General features: G+C 43.7%; 1 long non-coding RNA gene across 4 annotated transcripts in view; it reads right to left on the reverse strand.

Moving 5' to 3' along the window:
* LOC142291883 (uncharacterized) overlaps positions 1-26203 on the reverse strand; it is a 484372-nt gene that overhangs the window by 131972 nt on the left and 326197 nt on the right. For all 4 annotated transcript variants that reach the window (XR_012750552.1, XR_012750549.1, XR_012750551.1 and 1 more), the window contains 2 exons: positions 5711-5860; positions 102-128 (listed from right to left, as the gene is read on the reverse strand). This is a non-coding gene — a long non-coding RNA (uncharacterized LOC142291883). The remainder of the gene's footprint in view (positions 1-101; positions 129-5710; positions 5861-26203) is intronic.

Here is a 26203-nt window from a genome sequence, read left to right on the forward strand (position 1 = left end):
AACTGTCTGAAATATAATAACAGGACGGGTCTGAATTTTCATCTAGGCAAATATAGGGTTCTTTTATATATTTACTCCAAGTTAGTAAAACTTATACTTACCCTTTCATATGCAATTGTTCTGAAAGTCTATAAAGCAAAATAAAATAAAATTCAACGTTATTGCAAAATAAACTAGTTATAACACACAAATAACAAATATTGTGAGACATAATTCTATTTATTATGAGGATTGGATGGATAAACCCTTTTAGGCCAACTGTTAATACATGAGATGCCAAGCACAAACATTTCCTGCTGTTCCATAAATAATGCTGCAGCTCTGAGCTGTAAGTAATCACAGTTACCAGTTATCTGTGAATGGGGCCAAGTCTATTTTACCGTACTCCTTCTGTATTAAGTGCACACAAATACGTTTCATTTGTAACAAGTGCATATAGGTTAATTAACAAGAAGGAGCCTTTTTGTGTTGAAACAAGACTCCCAATGCTGTTCACGCAGGTGCCGTTAAGAGCCTAGTGAGCGCTGCTGTATAATTATCAAATACCTTTGTGTTCTCAATTTGTTAACAAAGCGTTGCCTGCAATTTGCCTAAACCTATAAACCATCATCTGTGAACCACAGCAGCAATTAAGTGACAAGCCCCTTTTCAGTGGAGACTTGGCACCGCACAAGAGACAGGATGAGAATTTTAGGAGCCAGATGGATAATTTAAAAAGTCAACTTTGACTGCCTCTTTTCAATAATACTTTGGTAAAATGAGTATTGAGCACTCATTAATTACAATAATATCCAGCGAGAACGCCTATCCCCACACCACCTGACACAAGCTTAACACAACTCCTCTAGACTGAAAGGTTAAACACTCATTAAGAAGTGTTTGCCCATCTTCTCCATGAATTTTCTGCCGGCAATGGCTCCGGGAAGAATAGTCTTGTATAACAGCATGTCATCCTTTGCCACATTATTAGTTCTGAAAATATTAATATATATATATATATATATATATATATATATATATATATATATATATATATATATATATATATTTTTTTTAATTTTATACCATTACATCCAATTTAAATTGGATAGTATTTATTATTTTGTTATATTTTGGTAGATATATTGGCAATGTATGTAATATGAATAAAAATTAAATGCACAAAATGAAGTATAACTTGCATTTAAAATATTTTACTGCAATTTGTAAAACAAAGGTTCACCATTAAATGACTAGTATATTCACATTTGAATTGACCTTTATAATAATTAATCGTTCGTGTAATTTCCTGGAATAAACGAGGTGGACATAATCTTCTCAGTATTCATATGGTTAAGACAAGCAGAGTCCAAACACATCGACTTTATCTGTTTTGTGAAAATGCCCCCTTTTACAATCATGCATGTGGTGTGGACATAAGGACATATGGAAAAATGACAATAGCCTAAATACAAGTCAAATCTCGCGATAGTATTGAAAACACACAAGACACATTTATAATTATTATTACCGTATTTTTAGAATTATAAGACGCACTTTTCCTCCCATAAATTTGGGAGGAAAATGAGGGGTGCATCTTATAATGGTGGAGAGGGATAGCAGGAGGCAGGGGCAATGCTGCAGGCGCTGTGCTGGGACTGCAGGCACTGTGCTGGGGGCTCCAGGATGCTGTGCTGGGGGCTGCTGTGCTGCAGGAGGTGAAGCAGGGGCCATACTGAAAATGTCAGCAGTGCAGGCTTCAAATAATGGCACTTGGAGTCGGCACGTGCGTAGATGGAGCTCTCGGCTCAAGATCTCATTTGTGCATGCGCTGCCTGTGGCCCATTGATCTACTATCAGCTTATTTAAAGAAAATGGCACCCAGAGGTGGCACATGTGCAGATGAGAGCTGGCCGTGTCATTGAGCCGATACTTAGCTCAATCTGCACACGAGCTGACTCCAGGCGCAATTTATTTATTTTTTTGATGCCCACACCACCGACAGTTTCTGGATGTTGCCTACCTCACAGCACCCACAGTGATCATCTGGGACATCTGCCACACCGGCCACAGCATTGCCCTACTCCACCACCACCACTGTCTCCTGTGACCCACCACCACCATCACCACCGCTGCAGAACCCCCTGATGGGATACTACCGGATTGTTAGGCAGACCCCTTTTTTACTCTAAATTTGGGGTGTGTCTTATAATCTGGTGCGTCTTATAAACCATAAATACGGTATTTAAAACTCTTAAAATAGATGAAATACCTGAGTTATGCAGACGTATAACAATAAAAGAAACACATTCCACAATAATTGTTCATTCAGTCCTTTAGGTACAAGTGAATTCATTATAAAAAAGCAAACTAAACGCCTCTTCACTTTATCCTTTTTATCACCCTTTGTATCTTCTACTAATAACCATCTAACTTCAGATATCAAATGTCTACCCCAGTTTCTCCTTTTCTTATAATTAAGTTCAGCTTCATTTTTTCTTTGAGGATAGTTTAGAATTTTTCCTCATTTCAACATTATTTATTACATTGTGGGCATTGCAAGTAAAAAATATTGAAATTCTAATTTTGTAACCCTTAGCGGGATGATTAATTTTGTGATTCTTTTTTTTTTTAATAGATGAACAGTTTTGCCAAAACAAACATGTGAAAGCCCCCCATCTACGAGAACCAATAAATGTTTGTCTTACACTTTTGAAAATATTCTAATCAGACCATCAGCCAATGAATGACATGCCTTTTTTATAGATGAATCTAGGAGAGTATTTCCAAATCTGGGCTTATTTCTGATCACTTTATATCCCAATAATTAGAAATAGTGTTCTTTATTAGCCCTGCATGGCAGTCATAATGAGAGAGGGACATAATTCTAATCTCGTTATCCTTATGTTTATTTTTCATGATCCCAACTTCATCTCTATTCTGCAAGCCAACGTCTTCACTGATTTCATGTATTTTATTTTCAGGATTGCCCTTTTTTTAAATTTCTGTATTAAAAATTCTTTATGTAAATGATATTTGTCATCAGTGGTATAGATACAGTGTGTTGTTATAAATTTACCTTTAGAAATGTCCGAAAAATACTGTAGGGTATAAAATCTGAGCATACTATTATGATCTGTGGTTTTGGTAAATATAGTAGTCTTCAGACTTACACTAACACTTTTAGAAATATGTAAGTCTAATTAGTGGATGGTCATTGTAAAGAGTGAACTGAGAATGATATGTCTACATAATTTGTTCTAGGAGATGATTGATTATTCGGAAAGGACATTACAAAATGCATAGTGATTTAATGGTGAAACTTTGTTATACCAATTGTAGTGAAATATTTTAAATTTTAAAAGTTCTACTTCTTATTGTTCATCCATTTATTGATTCCTAATATGTGAATCGGAAGAGTATGTGGATTGTAGTTTGGTTTTTCAGTTTGAATTTTTACCTTTCTTACCGCTTCATATTTTTGGAATACATGGAATATTCTATTCAATGCAGTTACCAAAGGCTTGATTATTAGTTTGCCATTATTAAAGAATTTTGTAAGGCAAATCTCAGTTATTTCTACCCCAAAAAAGGACACATTAACTATTAGTAATACAACATCGAGCTTATGTAGTGACGCTAATACCAAAGTAAGTTCCACGCAATCAGCGCCTTCTCTTTGAGAGTCAATTTGAATTTTACTAGTGCATAATGGTCAGAATGATAGCACAGGTTGGGAGGCCTCTTATCTTCATATTTTCAATAGGATATATTAATAATGTGTTGTAATATCATATCAAGCTTCAGAAAACTAGAAATTCCCTTTGAAGCTTATGACACTATTATTTGAGACAGCTAATAAGAATTTTATTAGACATACTCCTAAAAGTGTAGCTGAGCTCCTTGGTTATTAAGAAGGATTTTCTATCCTCTAGAAGCTTAATGATATAATTGCTGTGATGTTGAAATAGATGATTTTTAAGAAAATTAGTAAACGTTTTAGTGAAGTTCCTTCTATATTATAGCTTTTATTGAAACTTGTATAGCAGTATAAACTAGTAACAAACCAAAATTCACAAAGTTAAAAAAATGTATTTCAAGGACATATCAAAGTCATATGATTTAGCATTGGAGGGTGAAGCAAAAATATTATAGGAAAGGGGAACGTGTAGTCTAAAAGATAAACATGTCACAAAGTTATGCAACTTTTTAGGGAGATCAAAAAGATTTAAAAAAAAATGGCGTACAAAATGTAAGCATACTATTTATCCATAGCGTATAAGGAGTCAATTGTTATATGTAAAGAGAAAGAAAAAGATATCCTAGAAAATAGAAATGTAATATGCTTAGAATTAGACAGGTTCCTTAAGTGAGTGGCATCTTAATGAGACTGGCCCCAACCTGTGACAACAGAGGGTAAATACATATAAAGACGCCAGCACATATGATTGACAGCACTGATTTTTTCTACTATTCCTTTCTTTTTTATCAGGGGGTATCAAATGTTTCATCGTACCGATATTAAAGAATGTTTATGATGAAGCACTGTAACACATAAAAACAAATTAAAACCTTCTCAAATGGTTTCATTATTTAAATACCGTTCACAAATGCTCTGGGACTCCTCTCACCACAGTGGATTTTACTATGCTTCTAGGACAACAAGCCTTAATATATTAAAACAACCCAGGGCAAAATAATCCAAGGATCCTAATGAAGTACTCCAGGAGAGGCAACAACCTTGTGGATAGGAAGAACTGATTTGACCCTTCCCTTTGTACTTTAATGGCTGATTGTATACCTTTGCTATTTTCTTCTGGATTTATGTTTTTTTCTCCCATGAATTATTTAAATACTGCAATTTCCAATCTACAATTACTTTTCAAAGAAGCCGAGATGGGGGAAAATAATCACAATTTAAACTACTAAAACTGCATGACACCAGCAGAAAGCAACACTTCAGACCTGTAGTTAATTCTTTCAAATGTTTCATTCTGTGACTACCTCATTAGTTTTTTCTCTTCCTTCTCCTCTTAATTTGTACAGTATATTGGCCGTATGTACCTAGCAATAATCAAATAACGGCAGCAGGCTTGCTTGTGTTTAGTAAGCATACTGCTCTTCTTTCAACAATATGTCATTATTATTATAGCACCAACATGGTCAGTGGCAATAACTTGTGAGGGGGGCTCCACAGCTCAGAAAAGAGGTATGCACAACATCTTTTGGTCCAAGGGCCGCACTGCCATACTGAACCAATCCCAAGGGCTGCAAAAAAAATGTAAAGGGTTACCTATATGAATACATCACCAGAACCACCATCAGTACATTAATACATGAGGAGGATTTTGAGAGCTTTTGATCAGTTTCTGCTTCAAAAACTAAGTGTGAACATACACTAACTTAACACTGAGTTTTTGGAGCAAAATCTCACTAAATGCTCCTCCTGTGTTTAAGCTCAGAACCACATCAGCACATGAATGCAGTGCCAGGACCTCCATGCGTACATTGTTAAATCACATAGTAAAGTTCAGTGGTCAATTTCAGCTTCATGTCAGTCCCATGTAAAATTGTTTTGCATGAACTTTCAACTACTAGTATGCCTTTAACAATGGTAAGGCGATACTGGGAGTTGTTGCTATGAGTGATCATCATTTTGTTCACAATATAAAAAACCACAGTGCTGATGAGACGCAGGTAAAATCACAAATAAATATTTACATCCAGGTACCTTATAGTTGACATCTTCTCTGACTGGAGTCATTCCCATCCCTTTTGTTTCAATGTACAGGTGCCATGATGAGAATTCATACCCATAGCTCGACTCTGCAGACTTCACTCTTCTCAGTCTTCAGCAGCACATACGTACCAAAACTGTTACCTTAAAAATAAAAGTATGATTATACTGCCCCATAAATAAATATATCTGTTATGTTGCACCCATGAATAAATAATTGCTGTGTTTCCTGCATAAAATATCCGTTCACACTACATGTCTTTATATTATACCCCTCTCCATAATCTATCCCTCTCCTCTCGCCTCCCTCCTACGTCCTGACCTCCAGTGGTAAGACTGGTATTACATTTCACCACATTTACACTATATTTTGTCATATACATTACCCCCCATAAGTAACATTTTCTCTACTTATACAATAGGATTGGTAACAACACCCCATTTTTGCTAAAACAAATTTTTAAGCCTACAGGACCCTGTTTTTCAGGATTGGAGCCACACATCCATGTATTTACCTATTAGTATAGAGCTTACTCTTATTCTTTCTAAGTTCTAATTCATAGGATCGGTTTTATACACCCATGTATACCTATTTCAATACATCCCCATATCATACCAACATCTCTCTAGTATTACTGACACAATTCATCTTTTCCCTATTATCATTCTTATACTTACACACTTAGTTCTGCAGACATACCCTTCTTTCTATTTCTGTCTCATTTCTTTCCATCCACAATTATCACAGTACAAACATTCCACTATAATGCTACCAATATTATTCTTACATACAGGTTTATTCCACATACAGTTATTTACATACTTCTACACTATACTGGCAATCTCTTATTCTTCCGACGCTTTCTCATCATCCAAAATATATATACACTCATTTACATATTTAACCCCATATATCCTATATTTACCCTGATTTTCTCCTACATACAAACATACATATTTCCGAATATCTGTCTTGCAGCACGGTGGCTCAGTGGCACTGCACTCAGTTAGCACTGCAGTTTTGCAGCCCTGGGGTCCTGGGTTCAAATTCCACCAAGGACAACCTCTTCAAGGAGTTTGTATGTTCTCCCTATGTAAGCATGGGTTTCCTCCCACACTCCAAAGATATACAGATGGGATTCTAGATTGTGAGCCCCAATGGGGACAGTGTTTCCAATGTATGTAAAGTGCTGTGGAAGTAATAGTGCTATAAAAATCAATAAATATTATTATTATTATTAACTAAGGCATGACCGCTATCACCACCCCACATGCCCATACTATCACCATAGCAACATATCCACAAGACACTCACAATGCTCCCTAGAGCTGGAGTGACTGCCACACGTGCGCGATATGTCACTTTTGTGCTTCCCCTAGGCAACGCAACCCAAAAACTAGTATAACAGTGCCAGTGACTAGAATCACTACCGAGCATGTGTATCGCCCCCGCGGTCCCGGGAACAGCACGTTCCGGTGACCAGCTCCGCTCCGCCATCTTTCCTCTGCGTTGTCCAGGAACGTTATGGCAGAGTCCTGGCGTCCCTGCTTCTCTTCTGCTGTAGTTACATTCTGGCACACCCCCTCGGTTTTCACTCAGCACTCCTTCGTGCACTGTGGCCCTCTGGGAACTTGCGGTCCCGGCCTCACACTCAGGACAAAGGGTGGGGCTTCTACTTCGCGCGCTTTCGCGGGGAAGATGCCATTTTAGTGTGAAAAGATGGCGGAAGACGACGGAATTGGCGGGAATCGGAATCTTGACTCGCGGTTTTCGGTTTTCAAGGCGCACGTCACCCAGGTGAGTGGGACCTTCTCAGATCCTGTTTGTGACGCCAAGTTTAGTTTGAGGGTGTGTCTCCCCTGCATCAGCAGCTGGGCTGCTTGGATCTGGATCCGTGGTGGCCCGAGACGGCTCCGGACCTGGGGGTCGTATGGCTTTTCAAACCAAGGGGGGTTATGTACAGGGGATGGTGTGGAAAGTTCATGACGCCACCCGTGGTGCGTGGTAAGATTGAGTACCACCGCTGCGATTGGGAGTACCCAGTGGCTATGGTTTGGGCAGCTAGGTGTTTAACCCCTCCATGGGTAGGGGGATGCCCCGGGACTCGGTGATGGTGACGGGGATGTGCTGTTGGGACGGTAAGGTTCACTTGCATACTCACTGAGTCCAATAATGCTGACAACGACAACTGTAGTAAACCAAAGTTCTGGACACAACTGCCGCTGAGAGGGGGCACGCCTGGGTCCCGTGTCCGTTGGTGTTGCCTGTTAGTCTGTCACCTTTTCCCGTGGCACCTTGTCTTCTAGTTGGTCCCTTTAGTCTGAAACTAATTGGGTCCTGCTCCCCAGTGTGGCTAACTGGGTTGACCTTGCTCTCAGGGTTCACGTTTGGGATTTTCTGGACCATGAAGTGGAAAGTCCTATCCCCCTCGTTGTGCTAGTACCCCAATTTTGGAGCGGGTGGAGAACGGATCTTGAAGGCTCCTGACCTCTCCTCTTGAGAGTCACTGCTCAACTCACTGTCACCTCCAACACTCCTCTCTCCCTTTTTCTGACTGACTCCTGACACTCCTGATCCCCCCTTAACCAACCCCCCTAGTGGGCGACCCTATTTCACTCAGGCCTATCACTGGTGTGTCTGGTGGGTGTGGTGCAGAGTGTTCCTAGGATGTTGATTAGCTTGTTCTTGGCTAGAGATGAACGAACCTCTAAAGGCTCGAGTTCGGTTCGGTTCGTCGAACGGAGGCTGCGTTCAAGTTCGGTTCGGCGAGCCGTTCGACGAACCTCTCAAACCCCATTGAAACCAATGGCAGGCAATCACAAATATATAAAACACATTATAAATGTACACATACAATTAATAAACATTTCCATAACACTTACCAGTCCCCGCGATGCATCCTGCACTCTGTCTCCCACCGCTTTTCCTTCCAATAATCGCTGCGTCCTCCTGGTAACCAGCACCAGCATAGGACCTATCGTGACGTCAAAATAACCATGTGACCAGTCACGTGTCTATTATCTCATTGGCTACAGACTGGTCACATGGTTTTGACATCATGCTAAGACCTGTCAGTACATCTCTCCAGTATGCAGTGATCGTTTGTGTATCTCCGTGTACCGGCGACATGCTCTGGAACACGGTCGACTCCCCGTTCTGCTTCCCCATTCCGTTATTCACCGGCTGCCACAGCCGGTCAATAACGGAGATCACCGTTGCTATAGCAACGCGCCTGTTAGCGGTGATGTCACTGCTTACAGCCAGCAGCACTGATCACTCACGGAGTGAAAAGCCTGCACGGGGAACAGCAGCATCTTCCTCCCATGCAGCGCTGCTGATGTAGCAGAGCTGCATGTGTTGAAGGAGAAAGAAGACAGAAAACCATGGATCGTGGAGGGATAAGAGGGAGTAATAAACATGGAGTCTCTAAGTGTGTCTGTGTATTTATTTCTATTAAAGTATTTTTTCTCTGTGTGGTGTCTTTTTTTAACCCTTTATTGGAGATTCTTAATGGCTGGGTCAAACTTGCCTGACATTAAGAATCTCTGACTTAATACTAGCTAGTAAAACAAAGCTAGTCCACCGGCATCAGGGCAGCTGGAAGAGTTGGATACAGCGACAGATGATGGCGCTTCTATGAAAGCACCATTTTTTGGGGCAGCTGCGGATTGCAATTCGCAGCAGAGGGGCCCAGAAAGCTCGGGCTAACCTGTGCTGCGGATTCCAATCCCCAGCTGCCTAGTTGTACCCGGCTGGACACAAAAATGGGGCGAAGCCCACGTCATTTGTTTTTTAATTATTTAATGAAATTTGTGAAATAATTAAAAAAAAATGGGCTTCCCTATATTTTTGTTTCCCAGCTGGGTACAAATAGGCAGCTGGGTGTTGGGGGCAGCCCATATGTGCCTGCTGTACCTGGCTAGCATGCAAAAACATGGCGAAGCCCACGTCATTTTTTTGGTGGGCAAAAAACTCCTGCATACAGTCCTGGATGGAGTATGCTGAGCCTTGTAGTTCTGCAGCTGCTGTCTGCTCTCCTGCATACACTAGTGAATGGAGCATGCTGAGCCTTGCTGTTCTGCAGCTGCTGTCTGCTCTCCTCCATACAGACAGCAGCTGCAGAACTACAAGGCTCAGCATACTCCATCCAGGACTGTATGCAGGAGTTTTTTTCCCCCCAAAAAAATTATGTGGGCTTTGCCATGTTTTTATATGTTAGCCAGGTACAGCAGGCAGCTACGGGCTGCCCCCAACACCAAGCTGCCTATTTGTACCAGGCTGGGAACCAAAAATATAGGGAAGCCCTTTTTTTTATTAATTATTTCATGAATTTCATGAATTAATTTAAAAAAAAATGACATGGGCTTCGCCCAATTTTTCTGTCCAGCCAGGTACAACTAGGGAGCTAGGGATTGGAATCCGCAGCTCAGGGTCCCCAAGCTTTCTGGGCACCCATGCTGCAAATTGCAGTCTGCAGCCACCCCAGAAAATGGCGCTTTCATAGAAGCGCCATCTTCTGGCGCTGTATCCAACTCTTCCAGCTGCCCTGAAGCCGGGTGGCTCGCTGGGTAATAATGGGGTTAGGGCTAGCTGTATATTATCAACTGGCCCTCAGCCCGAAATTCATGGTGTCATGCCAATATTAGACATGGCCACCATGAATTTCTAGTACCGATAAAAAGAACCACAACACACAGAAAAAATATTTTTATTATAAATAAAACACAACACAATTAGTGACTCCATCTTTATTAAAATAAAGAAACCCCTCTCCGCAGTAATCCTGGGTCAAGGCTCCCACGACGTCCAATCCGGATCCAATATCATCTGATCGGTTTGCTGGAAGGCAACGCGATCAGATGATGTGTCAGGTTCAAGGGCCTGAATCACATGACACAGCAGCTGATTGTATAAACAGCTTTTATACAATCAGCTGATGCATCAGTGCAAAAACAAAAAAACAAACTACACAATTCTGTGCAGACTCCTGTCCGATAGCATCAGCTGATAGTTTAGCTGGACGGACGGTAAAAAGCCGGCCTCACCGCTCGACTTATAGTGTCAGCTGATTCCGTCAGGTGACCGCATCAGCTGATCATCGCCAGGTCTGAGAAAGAGAGTGAAAGAAGACAGAGAGAAAGAGAGAGAGTTAAAGAAGAGAGAGAGTAAGAGAGAAAGAAGAGAGAGAAAGAAGAGAAAGAAGAGAGAGAGAAAGAAGAGAGCGAAAGAAAGAAAGAAGAGAGAGAGAAAGAGAGAAAGAAGAGAAAGAGGAGAAAGAAGAGAAATAGAGAAGGAAGAGAGAGAGAAAGAGAGAAAGAAGAGAGATAGAAAGAAGAGAAAGAAAGGAGAGAAAGAAAGGAGAGAAAGAAAGGAGAGAGAGAAAGGAGAGAGAGAGAAAGAAGAGAGAGAAAGCAGAGAGAGAAAAAAGAGAGAGGAAGGAGAGAGAGAGAAAGAGAGAAAGAAGAGAGAGAAAGAGAGAAATAAGAGAGAAAAAGAGAGAAATAAAAGAGAGAAAGAGAAAAAGAGAGAAAGAAGAGAAAGAGGAGAAAGAAGAGAAAGAAAGAAGGAAGAGAGAGAAAAAGAAGAGAGAGAGAGAAAGAAGAGAAAGAAGAGAGAGAAATAAAGGAGAGAGAGAGAAAGGAGAGAAAGAAAGGAGAGAGAGAAAGGAGAGAGAGAAAGGAGAGAGAGAGAGCTCACAGCTGATGTCCAGCTCCTCCCCTCAGTGGATAGTTAAATTATAATTATAAATATATTATAAATATATTATAAATATAATTAAAATTAAAAAAACAAACCAAAATATTCTTTACCGAGACTAGAACTCGCGACCTCATGCTTCTTAAGCAAGCGTTCTAACCACTAGTCTGCTGCTTCCAATGATAAAGGTAGGCGGATTTTGTAATCTTGACTTCTGCATTGCTGAAGTCTCTGCTGATTCACTTTATTGCTACGTTGAGCTGATCAGAGAACTCGTGTTCTGTAGCAGAGCTGACAGTGTCGTGTGGATTACGTCGGACCTGGAGGGGTATTAGTGGGGTGAAAGAGGGTGATTTTTGTCTTTTATTCCAAATAAAGTATTTTTTGTTGTGTGTGTTTATTTACTTTCACTTTAAGTTTAATCATGGAAGGTATCTCGGGGAGACGCCTGGCATGATTAAACTCATTATTACCCCAATTGCCACCTCACCAGGGCAATTCGGGATGAGCTGGGTAGAGTTCCCCAGGACAGTCCCATCTAATGGATGCGGCTATTCCGGCCGGCTGCTGGGTGATATTGTTAGGCTGGAGGGCTCCCGATAACGTGGTGCTCTCCATCCTGACAATACCAGCCTCCAGCCGTGTGGCTTTATCCTGGCTGGTATCAAATATGGGGGGAACCGCATTTTTTTTTTGTTATTAATTTATTTATTTATTTTACTGCACGATATAATTAAAAATAAAAAAATTAAAAAACAAAATTAAATTCTTTACCGGGACCAGAACTCGCAACCTCATGCTTCATATGCAAACGCCCAATCCACTGAGCTTTTACCTCTATTGATAAACATAGGCAGATTTTGTAATCTTGAAGCCTACAGTGCTGACTGAAGTCTCTGCTGACAGCACGATTCACTTCATTGCTACATGGAGCTGATACATGAAAACCTACAGAGAAAACACTGAAACACATGTTGTGTAAACAATAATGTATATTATTGAATCAATTTAGTAGAAAAAGGTTAAAAATTACAGAAGAAAAATTAAGAAGAAAGAGAGGGGGGGGATACAAAACAGTGATGATACAAAATGACCCCCGTGATCACCCAAGTCTTGTAATAAGGATGTAGGTACAATATAGGTACAATCAATGCAAATAATGTTAGGTATACCTATGGAATAATGAAAACCGAATTAGTCCATATAGTCAAAAGATCATATAGAGCCGTGAATGTATGGAAAGTAAGGAGCATGAATAGTTAATCCTAACTATTCCCTCTCTAAATAATGGTTTTTTCCCTACACGTTAACAATTTGTTCACTCTTCAGTCACATATGTTATAATCTCACCCTACTAGGTATATTATTTACACTGCTATTTTTTTCATCTATCCACCTTATGTGACACTACGTTTTTAATCACTATTTCATCCACCATTCTTCACTACATATACACACTGACTAGTACATGTTTCACATATTTCACATTGTTCTTATATTATTCTTATTGTATGACTTGCACCCTATGTATGATGATTGTGTGTGGCCACCACTGGGGGGTTTCCCAGTTCCATACTGTGTCCATGCCATGAATAATACATGCTCTTTAATTATTACTTTTTTATTTTATAGTTTATTCCTATATTATGGAGGAGCCTGTGCGGGTGATTCACCCTTCTAGAGTATGCTTTGCGACATGGACACAGCATGTGAATAGAGCGACATGCCTCCTGATTTACGCTATTAAAAGTGACATCTTAATCCATGTCTCTTAGGGACTACTTGTGCGCATGCGCTTGTTACACGCAACACTTACTACTTCTGCTGCCGCTTCCTATCTCGGGATCGCGCTTTACTTTGCCGCGGTCCCGAGACCGGAAGTGACGACAGACGCCACACGGCCGTGCATGTGGTGTCTCCGGACGCCACACATTCTTTAAAAGGCACCCTATACTACACACATCTACGTTTCCCTTGATAAAGACGGCGAAACGCGCGTTGGTAAGCCTCCCAGTGGTCTCCTGCTTGTAAGTAAATCATTGATTATCACTCTATACATTTATATGTGTGCCTCGGTATGCTCCAGGCTTGATATTTCCAGCAGTTCAACTGCCTTTTTGTGGCTTCAGGGATATACTTATAAACTGGAGTTATAGCCCCCTATTGCAGCATCCAGTTCACTGGGTATTTTATTTCCATCTCCATGTATACCAACTTTCTAATATATACTTCTATTCCTGTATGATATACATCTCTTTCCTGGATAAATAGACATGCTGAGCATACTTTTTTCCTGTTACTACTGAATGATGCTGTATTCAATGGACTGATGGATTATAAATAGAATCCTTATCTATATATATAATTGCCTTATTCTGTCTGTCTGTCTGTCTGTCTGTCTGTCTGTCATGCTCCGAAATTGTGTCCTTACGGTGACACAAAGCTGATTGGCCGCTGGGCTCGCCATGGCCCCGCCCCCCCACACGGATTGGCCTCTCGCCCCGGCTCTCTGCAGGCCCCGCCCCCCTCACGCAATGCACGCTCGCTGTGGCCCAACTGACACGGAGCTCCGATTCCCAGGTGAGTACACACACACATCAGATCACACTCACTCTCACACACACCTCACACATCACATCCACACACTCACAACATCCTGGGATATCGCTTGCTTCTACACCGGCTCCGTCAGGATCCCAGCAGCGCCAGACATAACCTTGCGATGCTGGGATCTTCACGGAGGCCGTGAAAGCTGGTAACCATTATACACATCGGGTAACTAAGGTCCCTTAGTTACCCGATGTGTATCATAGTTACCAGTGTACAGCGGCTCACACTCACACACACATCACACACACATCACATCGCATCCACACATCAAGGTCCTGCAGCTGCGGAACATACATAACATAACAGCACACACACATAACAGCACACACACACACACACAAATCAGATCACACTCACACATACCTCACACATCACATCGCATCCAAATACTCACAACATCCTGGGATATCGCTTGCTTCTCGGCGGCGATATTGTGCTGTGAGCTTCCAGGACCTGACGGAGGATCACATGGCCAGAAGCATGTGATATCCCCGGATGTTGTGAGTATCAGCGCGTATGTGCGATATCGTCAGTGTCTGTGTGTGTGAGTGTATGCGATCGGGTGTGTGTGAGTGTATGCGATCGGGTGTGTGTGAGTGTATGCGATCGGGTGTGTGTGAGTGGATGCGATCGGTTGTGTGTGTGAGTGGATGCGATCGGTTGTGTGTGTGAGTGGATGCGATCGGTTGTGTGGGTGAGTGGATGCGATCGGTTGTGTGGGTGAGTGGATGCGATCGGTTGTGTGGGTGAGTGGATGCGATCGGTTGTGTGGGTGAGTGGATGCGATCGGGTGTGGGTGAGTGTCCCCCATGCTGCGCACTCCCAAACGTGGTCCATCCGCCATGCTGCGCACTCCCAAACGTGGTCCAGCCGCCATGCTGCGCACTCCCAAACGTGCTCCATCCGCCATACTGCGCACTCCCAAACGTGCTCCATCCGCCATACTGCGCACTCCCCATCGTGCACCATCCGGCATGCTGCGCACTCCCAAACATGGTCCATCCGCCATGCTGCGCACTCCCAAACGTGGTCCATCCGCCATGCTGCGCACTCCCAAACGTGCTCCATGGCGGATGGAGCACGTTTGGGAGTGCGCAGCATGGCGGATGGAGCACGTTTGGGAGTGCGCAGCATGACAGATGGAGCACGTTTGGGAGTGCGCAGCATGACGGATGGAGCACGTTTGGGAGTGCGCAGCATGCCGGATGGTGCACGATGGGGAGTTCGCAGTATGGCGGATGGAGCACGTTTGGGAGTACGCAGTATGGCGGATGGAGCACGTTTGGGAGTGCGCAGCATGGCGGATGGAGCACGTTTGGGAGTGCGCAGCATGGCGGATGGAGCACGTTTGGGAGTGCGCAGCATGACGGATGGAGCACGTTTGGGAGTGCGCAGCATGACGGATGGAGCACGTTTGGGAGTGCGCAGCATGCCGGATGGTGCACGATGGGGAGTGCGCAGTATGGCGGATGGAGCACGTTTGGGAGTACGCAGTATGGCGGATGGAGCACGTTTGGGAGTGCGCAGCATGGCGGATGGAGCACGTTTGGGAGTGCGCAGCATGGCGGATGGACCACGTTTGGGAGTGCGCAGCATGGCGGATGGAGCACGTTTGGGAGTGCGCAGCATGGCGGATAAAGCACGTTTGGGAGTGCGCAGCATGGCGGATGGAGCACGTTTGGGAGTGCGCAGCATGACGGATGGAGCACGTTTGGGAGTGCGCAGCATGACGGATGGAGCACGTTTGGGAGTGCGCAGCATGCCGGATGGTGCACGATGGGGAGTGCGCAGTATGGCGGATGGAGCACGTTTGGGAGTACGCAGTATGGCGGATGGAGCACGTTTGGGAGTGCGCAGCATGGCGGATGGAGCACAGTTGGGAGTGCGCAGCATGGCGGATGGAGCACGTTTGGGAGTGCGCAGCATGACGGATGGAGCACGTTTGGGAGTGCGCAGCATGACGGATGGAGCACGTTTGGGAGTGCGCAGCATGCCGGATGGTGCACGATGGGGAGTGCGCAGTATGGCGGATGGAGCACGTTTGGGAGTACGCAGTATGGCGGATGGAGCACGTTTGGGAGTGCGCAGCATGGCGGATGGAGCACGTTTGGGAGTGCGCAGCATGGCGGATGGACCACGTTTGGGAGTGCGCAGCATGGCGGATGGAGCACGTTTGGGAGTGCGCAGCATGGCGGATGGAGCACGTTTGGGAGTGCGCAGCATGGCGGATGGAGCACGTTTGGGAGTGCGCAGCATGGCGGATGGAGCACGTTTGGGAGTGCGCAGCATGCCGGATGGTGCACGATGGGGAGTGCGCAGTATGGCGGATGGAGCACGTTTAGGAGTGCGCAGCATGGCGGATGGAGCACGTTTGGGAGTGCGCAGCATGGCGGATGGACCACGTTTGGGAGTGCGCAGCATGGCGGGTGGACCACGTTTGGGAGTGCGCAGCATGGCGGATGGAGCACGTTTGGGAGTGCGCAGCATGGCGGATGGAGCACGTTTGGGAGTGCGCAGCATGGCGGATGGAGCACGTTTGGGAGTGCGCAGCATGCCGGATGGTGCACGATGGGGAGTGCGCAGTATGGCGGATGGAGCACGTTTGGGAGTGCGCAGCATGGCGGATGGAGCACGTTTGGGAGTGCGCAGCATGGCGGATGGAGCACGTTTGGGAGTGCGCAGCATGGCGGATGGACCACGTTTGGGAGTGCGCAGCATGGCGGATGGACCACGTTTGGGAGTGCGCAGCATGGCGGATGGAGCACGTTTGGGAGTGCGCAGCATGGCGGATGGAGCACGTTTGGGAGTGCGCAGCATGCCGGATGGTGCACGATGGGGAGTGCGCAGTATGGCGGATGGAGCACGATGGGGAGTGCGCAGCATGGCGGATGGAGCACGTTTGGGAGTGCGCAGCATGGCGGATGGAGCACGTTTGGGAGTGCGCAGCATGGCGGATGGACCACGTTTGGGAGTGCGCAGCATGGCGGATGGACCACGTTTGGGAGTGCGCAGCATGGCGGATGGAGCACGTTTGGGAGTGCGCAGCATGGCGGGTGGAGCACGTTTGGGAGTGCGCAGCATGGCGGATAGAGCATGATGGGGAGTGCGCAGCATGGCGGATGGAGCACGTTTGGGAGTGCGCAGCATGGGGGATGCAGCACGATGGGGAGTGCGCAGTATGGCGGATGGAGCACGTTTGGGAGTGCGCAGCATGGCGGATGGACCACGTTTGGGAGTGCGCAGCATGGCGGATGGAGCACGATGGGAGGTGCACACCTCCCCCCAACACACACACACACACACACTAGGAATCACAAACAACGCCCTACACAGACACCCACACACACAGACAACGCTGCACACACAAATATACGCACATACTGCACAACACACACATTGCTCAAAACATACCTCCCCCCAAAACACACCACACACACACAAACTGCGCAACACACACACAACGCTACAGACACACAGCGCTCCACAAACAACGCAACACACGCAACACACATACAACACCGCTCTCACCCCCCGCGACACTCAGAACATGTACAGCGCCCTACACAAACACTTGGTAACTACACACAACAACATCTATATATATATATATATATATATATATATAACAAAAATCATACATGAACTACACAATACGTAAATTCTAGAATACCCGATGCGTAGAATCGGGCCACCTTCTAGTATATATATATATATATACTTATCAACAGGTCAGCAACTATGTTAAATGATTATACCTTTGCAGCTGAGCGAGCGAGGTGCTGAACTGAAGTAAAGTGCTGAATTTAAGATAAGTGCATAGTTTCAACACAATTACATAGTTTGACACAAGAACATAGTTTGAATTTATCCTTATACGTTTCCCATTGGGTTTTTTTCGTTTTTTTTTCTCTTTGTTTTTCTACTTTACTGTTTATCCCCATTTGATAGGTGCTCCATGGACAATGCTACCAGGTGTGTATCTTGTCAGATGTATGCATGCCTTGAGCAGCCGTTCGAGGGTGACTATGTCTGCACTCGATGCAAGCATGTTGCGTATTTGGAAGCCAAGGTAACTGATCTAAATAAGCAGCTTGCAACACTAAGGGGCATTGCAAACCTGGAGAGGAGTTTAGAGCTCACTGAGCTTTCTCTGGCTGGGGCCAGTGATATGGAGGAGGGTGGAAGTGGGGAAGATCAGGACCCAGAGGTAGGTAGCTGGGTAACAGTTAGAAGAAGAGGTAGGGGGAAAAGTGTTAGGGAGCCTAGTCCTGACCTGGCACAACCTAGTAAATATGCCTGTTTGGCTGATATTAGGAATGAAGGGCCTGGACTAGGGTCACTACAGCAGGACGTTGCTCCTAGCAACCAGGAAAACAACTGCTGTAGGAAGGAGGGAAATAGCAGCAAAGCCCAGACAGATGTTGGTGGTAGGGGACTCTATAATTAGGCGGACAGACAGGGTCATCTGTCGCCGAGACCGTGAATGCCGAACAGTGTGTTGTCTGCCGGGTGCTCGGGTTCGATATATTGTGGATCGGATAGACAGATTGCTGGGTGGGGCTGGGGAAAACCCAGCGGTCATGGTGCACATTGGTACTAATGACAAAGTTAGAGGCAGGTGGAAGGTCCTTAAAAATGATTACAGGGAACTAGGAGAGAAGCTGAAGTCCAGGACCTCCAAGGTGGTGTTTTCAGAAATACTACCGGTGCCACGAGCGTCACTAGAAAGACAGCGGGAGCTTAGGGAGATAAATATGTGGCTTAGAAATTGGTGCAGGAAGGAAGGGTTCAGGTTCATGGAGAACTGGGCCGACTTCTCAGTCGGCTACAGGCTCTACGGTAGGGACGGGCTGCACCTCAATGGGGAAGGTGCAGCTGTGCTGGGGGAGAAAATGGTCAGACGGATGGAGGAGCTTTTAAACTAGGATCGGGGGGGAGGGAGGGTAGTGGAGCAAATAAGGGGATAGATAGAGCAGATAGAGACAGGGAGACGGTAGGGGTCAATGAAGGATTAGGGGGGGATGGGACATACAAGGAACGTAGGGAGGCTAGGAGTAATAAAGGTGTTAATAGGATTAAATGTCTACTGGCAAATGCAAGAAGTCTTGCAAACAAAATGAATGAATTGGAGACTCTTATGTCAACCATGGATTATGATGTGGTGGGCATTACGGAAACCTGGCTGGATGAAAGCCATGACTGGGTGACAAACATACAGGGTTATAGTACATTTAGGAAGGACAGGAAAGGCCAAAAAGGTGGTGGGGTGTGTATATTTATCAAATCTAACCTAAAACCTGTGTTGTATGATGACATTGAGGGGAACAGCAACAATGTAGAGTCAGTATGGGTAAATGTACATGGGGAGGGGAATAATGGAAAAATGCTAATTGGAGTTTGCTATAAGCCTCCTAACATACCTGAACAAATAGAGGGTGAAATGCTGGAACAAATTGAAAAGGCAGCTAATAATAATAATCGGGTTCTTATTATGGGGGATTTCAACTATCCAGACATTCAGTGGGACATAGAATCTTCTGGTTCTGCTAAAAGCTGTAAGTTCTTATCTACCATTCAAGACCATTTCCTCTCTAAGATGGTAGGTGAACTGACCAGGGGAGATAATTTGCTAGATCTGGTCCTGTCAAATAGACCGGATACCATTTCAGATCTACAGGTCCGGGAGCACTTGGGCACCAGCGATCATAATATGGTAAGCTTCAACATAATATTCAATAGAACATTTCAAAGGGGGAATGCTAAAACCTGGAATTTTAGGAAAGCTGATTTCAACAAATTAAGGGAAGAGCTAAAATGTGTAGATTGGGACAAAGTCATGGTAACTGGGGATACCGAACATAAATGGGGTAAGTTTAAGGATATACTACTAGAGTCCTGTAAAAAACGTATACCCTCTGGTAATAAAATGTCCAGGAATAAAAAGAAACCACTATGGATAAATAAGACTGTACAAAGTATAATAAAACAAAAACAAAGGGCATTTAAAATCTTAAAGGCTGAGAATACAGAAATAGCATTGCAGGAGTATAAAGATATCAATAGGAAATGTAAAAAAGAAATCAAACAAGCAAAATTAGCTACTGAAACAAAAATCGCCAATGACATTAAAATAAATCCCAAAATCTTTTATAAATACATTAATGCCAAAAGGAAAACAAAGGATAGTATCGGCCCCTTAAAATATAATAACAAGTTAGTTATAGAGGACAAACAAAAGACTGAGATATTAAATAGGCATTTCTCATCTGTATTCACCAAGGAACTGACTGTACCAGGGATCATTCAACAAGTGAAAAATCAAAGTCCACCACCCGATATAATTAATTTAACACAAGATGAAGTACGCCTACGTCTGAGTAAATTAAACATTGACAAATCCCCAGGGCCAGATGGCATTCATCCACGAATATTGAGGGAATTGAGCTCCGTAATCGACAGACCGCTGTATCTCATCTTTTTAGACTCACTTGTAACAGGGTTGGTGCCTCAGGATTGGAGGATTGCTGATGTGGTACCGATATTTAAGAAAGGTAAGAGGGTAGATCCAGGCAACTACCGTCCAGTAAGCCTGACATCAGTAGTATGCAAAGTTTTTGAGGGCATTTTAAGGGATGGCATGCAAAAATATATTGCAGAAAATAATATGATAACTGACAAACAGCATGGATTCATGAAAGATAAGTCGTGTCTAACCAACCTGTTGGGGTTCTATGAGGGGGTAAGTTCAAACCTGGATATTGGTAATGCAGCTGATGTGATTTATTTGGACTTTGCAAAGGCATTTGATACTGTACCACATAATAGCCTTATACTAAAGCTCCAGAAGCAAGGACTAGGGGACACAATATGCAACTGGGTAAGGAATTGGCTAAAAGATAGGAAACAAAGAGTAGTCATAAATGGTACATTCTCTAAATGGGCTATAGTCAGCAGTGGGGTGCCGCAGGGATCTGTGCTTGGACCGATTCTTTTTACTCTCTTTATTAATGACCTTGTGGATGGGATTGATAGTACAGTGTCAGTCTTTGCCGATGACACCAAACTATGTAGGATATTAAAAACTGACTTGGATAGTACAATATTACAAAAAGATCTGGATAAGATGTCAGAATGGGCAGATACTTGGCAAATGAGATTTAATGTTGATAAATGTAAAGTAATGCACCTAGGACGGAGTAATCCTATAGCTGCGTATACATTAAATGGAAGTAAACTCGGGACTACAGAACAGGAGAAGGACTTGGGTATTCTCATTACAAATAAGCTGAGCAGCAGCACTCAATGTCAAGCAGCAGCTGCTAAAGCAAACAAGATTTTAGGGTGTATAAAAAGAGAGATTAGATCCCGTGATCCCAACGTATTGTTACCCCTCTATAAATCACTTGTAAGGCCACATCTGGAATACGGGATCCAGTTTTGGGCTCCACATTTTAAAAAGGACATTCAGAAGTTAGAGTCAGTTCAAAGGCGGGCAACTAGACTATTACAAGGAATGGAGGCCTCCCATATGATGACAGGTTGAAAAAGTTAGATATGTTTAGCTTAGAAAAAAGACTTCTCAGAGGAGATCTCATTTATATGTATAAATACATGTGTGGTCAATATAAAGGACTGGCACATGACTTATTTCTTCCAAAGACAGTACTAAGGTCCAGGGGGCACTCACTGCGAGTGGAAGAAAAGCGATTCCGACACCTAAATAGGAAAGGGTTCTTTACAGTTAGAGCAGTCAGACTGTGGAATACACTACCACAAGAGGTAGTAATGGCAGATACTATAACAGCTTTTAAAAAAGGGCTGGATGATTTCCTCAGTACACAAAACATTGTTGGTTATAAATGACTTAGTGACTAAATGTAGAACTGGTGGAGGAAGGTTGAACTAGATGGACCTAGGTCTTTTTTCAACCTAAGTAACTATGTAACTATGTAAGGTTGATGTGGGTCCTCCAGTCTGATGGAGCACATATGAGGTGTTTATGAACACATGTATTTTTCTATACTGCTCATATATATGTTGGCATGATTCAGTATTCATATATTTAAGTACCATCTATCTAGGCATTAGCCTATCTATGTGTGATACGCTCCATCTCTGCTCCATCTGACAGGGGGTGCACACTGTGTTTTATACATCATTAAAAAGAATTTTTTTGATATGACCTTACCTGCTAGCCCAGCCTGCATATAGGAGTATAAAGTATTCTTCCTACAGTCCTAGGTTTTTGAGCATCTTCTGTATAAATTCTGTCATATGTATACATATGGTTTCATGCAAACTGAATTTGTCCTCCTAAAAAAGCCCCTTTATCACAGTCAGGAGTATCTACTAGACTTTCTAGATATCCATTAATGGTAATTATGACCTTTTAGGATTAACTATTCATGCTCCTTACTTTCCATACATTCACGGCTCTATATGATCTTTTGACTATATGGACTAATTCGGTTTTCATTATTCCATAGGTATACCTAACATTATTTGCATTGATTGTACCTATATTGTACCTACATCCTTATTACAAGCCTTGGGTGATCACTAGGGGTCATTTTGTATCATCACTGTTTTGTATCCCCCCCTCTCTTTCTTCTTAATTTTTCTTCTGTAATTTTTAACCCTTTTCTACTAAATTGATTCAATAATAAACATTATTGTTTATACAACATGTGTTTCAGTGTTTTCTCTGTAGGTTTTCATGTTTATGTACACTGGAACAATTAATATGTTCTCTTGTTTATTGAGATGGAGCTGATACAGCGCAATGGTGTTTACGGTGCTGCTACATCTTCCGGGAGCAGAGCTGACAGTGTCGTGTGGATTACGTCGGACCTGGAGGGGTATTTGTGGGTTAATAAAGGGGTGAAAGAGGGGTTTTTTTGTCTTTTATTCCAAATAAAGGATTTTTCGGTGTGTGTGTGTTTCTTTACTTTCACTTTAAGTTTAATCATGGAAGGTATCTCGGGGAGACGCCTGGCATGATTAAAATCATTATTACCCCGATTGCCACCGAACCGGGCGTCAATGTGCTGGAGGAACAGCAACGGTCAGCAGAGAGCCCGCTCCCATGGACGATTTACAAAATTTACATAGCAAAAGGTACAAGTTTATAAAGTATTTAATTTGGTTTAAAAGGGGCCACAAAACGTATAGAAACCTTGCTAGAATGCAGCCCAGGAGCTGCAGAGGGGGAAACGTTTAGGTTTCAAGCTAAATTTCTGATGACAGGTTCCCTTTAATCAGCACCATTTAGGGCTGGTTCACATTAAGCGACAGCGACAACGAGGTCGCTGTTACGTCACCATTTTCTGTGACGTAACAGCGACCTTGTAAGTCGCTGTTATGATCGCTGCTTAGCTGTCAAACACAGCGACGCAGCAGCGATCATAACCGCGAGAGCAGGGAGCCGCACACACTGCTTAGCGCTGGCTCCTTGCTCTCCTAGCTACAGTACACATCGGGTTAATTAACCCGATGTGTACTGCAGCTACATGTGCAGAGAGCCGGAGCCGGCAGCACAGGCAGCGTGAGAGCTGCGGAGGCTGGTAACTAAGGTAAATATCGGGTAACCACCTTGGTTACCCGATGTTTACCCTGGTTACAGCTTACCGCAGCTGCCAGACGCCGGCTCCTGCTCCCTGCTCGCTTCATTTCGTCGTCCTCTCGCTGTCACACACAGCGATCTGTGTGTCACAGCTGGAGAGCGCCTTTGAAGAAAACGAACCAGGGCTGTGTGTAACGAGCAGCGATCTCGCAGCAGGGGCCAGATCGCTGCTCAGTGTCACACACAGCGAGATCGCTAATGAGGTCACTGTTGCTTCACCAAAACCGTGCCATAGCAGCAATTTCTGTAGCGATCTCGCTATGTGTGAAGCACCCCTTAAGCTGGTGTCACACACAGCGACAACGACAACGACGTCGCTGCTACGTCACCATTTTCTGTGACGTTGCAGCGATGTCCCGTCGCTGTCGCTGTGTGTGACATCCAGCAACGACCTGGCCCCTGCTGTGAGGTCGCAGGTCGTTGCTGAATGTCCAGCTTCATTTTTTGGTCGTCACTCTCCCGCTGTGACACACACATCGCTGTGTGTGACAGCAAGAGAGTGACGAAATGAAGCGAGCAGGAGCCGGCGTCTGGCAGCTGCGGTAAGCTGTAACCAGCGTAAACATCGGGTAACCAAGGGAAGCCCTTTCCCTGGTTACCCGATATTTACCTTCGTTACCAGCCTCCGCCCTTGCTGCCAGTGCTGGCTCCTGCTCTGTGCACATGTGGCTGCAGTACACATCGGGTAATTAACCCGATGTATACTGTAGCAAGGAGAGCAGGAAGCCAGCGCTAAGCAGTGCGCGCGGCTCCCTGCTCTCTGCACTGTGACATGTAGCTGCAGCACACATCGGGTTAATTAACCCGATGTGTACTGTACCTAGGAGAGCAAGGAGCCAGCGTTAAGCGCGGCTCACACATCGGGTTAATTAACCCGATGTGTACTGTACCTAGAAGAGCAAGGAGCCAGCGCTAAGCGCGGCTCCCTGCTCTCTGCACATGTAGCACAGCGATGTTATGATCGCTGCTTCTGCTGTGTTTGACAGCTAAGCAGCGATCATAACAGCGACTTACAAGGTCGCTGTTACGTCCCAGAAAATGGTGACGTAACAGCGACGTCGTTGTCGCTGTCGCTTAGTGTGACCCCAGCATTAGACTTTGTTGGTATCAAAATCACTGTATACCACTATAATAGCTAGATTGATGGAGAGATAGACAGATAGTTGGATAGATAACATATAGATAACAGATAAATAACATATAGATAATAGATAGATAATAGTCAAATAAAAAGATAGGCAAAAAGATAGAATAAAGCTAAAATGATAGTTTGATAACAGATAGACAGATAATTGATTGATATTTAGAATATAATATATAATAGATAGATAACATAAAAAGATAATAGACAGAACATTAGAATTATAAATAGATAGATAACAATGTTCTACAGCCAAAGACAAAAACTGTTGAACTTCATTAATTTTGTGTTGCTGAAAATAAATATGATGCTTTAATTTGCTGATTGTCTCAAATTTTAAAGATCCAAAGGAGGCTGCAATTACTGCCTTTCATGCAGGCATATAATAACATTGTGTTTTCATTATTTCATCATCATTTTTGCATTGTTAGTAGCTAGTCTATTATATTGTCTATTTAGTCTACAGTACTCAATCATCTTAGAGTGACCAATCAAAAACCGGCAACTCAGCTCTGATGCCATAATCCTAATTACAGTTGCATTACATACTGTACTTTTATAAATGCTCTATGTGTAAGGTGTATAGTTTTAGGATGTGATAGCTTGGTTTCTTAGCATATCTACATGTTTCTATATTTTTTTTTAGTAATGCTTCATTCATGCATTTACAAAGCAGATAGTTTTGCTAATATGCAGAGAAGCAATTTTTGCATCACAAAGGCAAAACATGACTACCATGATAAGGAAAGCTGTATTATTATTCTACAGCCTGTATTTTGGCTGCAGAATAAGAGATCAGGGCAATAGTTAAGGGTGCTTTACACACTGCGACATCGCTAGTGATCTCGTTAGCGATGTAACACGCCAGATCGCACATACGATTTGCCGAGATCACACATGTGACCGACGCTAAAAAAAAAAAAAAGACCTATGTGCGATCTCGGCAAATCTTATCTGCGATCTGGCATATCACATCGCTAACGAGATCGCTAGTGATGTTGCAGCGTGCAAAGCACCCTTTAGGCTCCACACATACAGTATTCTGCAATAGATGTGCATCACATTTTACCCAGTGGCTGCATGGGAAGAGGAAATCAATGCATTTTTGCAGTCCCAGTGATCTGGAGAGAGCCAACTGATCACACTACCACTTGCTATTTCTGGATGGTGCTCAAGGAAGAAGTGGTCTTTACAGTATCCAAACATTCCATTTGCAATACGTCCATTACCCCATACAGGAGAACTGCTGGCTCCAAAAGCACCAGAAACATTTTCAGTCGAGTCAAGTGAGGAATAAGAGGGTGCTTGGTGTAATGAAGCATCTTCCTCACAGGACCCAGACTTTCTGTCAGCAACTCCAACTGAACCACACATTATAACTAGTGATGGGCGAACTCCCCGATGTTTGTGTTCGGG

Source organism: Anomaloglossus baeobatrachus, chromosome 2, assembly GCF_048569485.1.
Source record: "Anomaloglossus baeobatrachus isolate aAnoBae1 chromosome 2, aAnoBae1.hap1, whole genome shotgun sequence".
NCBI lineage: Eukaryota > Metazoa > Chordata > Amphibia > Anura > Aromobatidae > Anomaloglossus > Anomaloglossus baeobatrachus.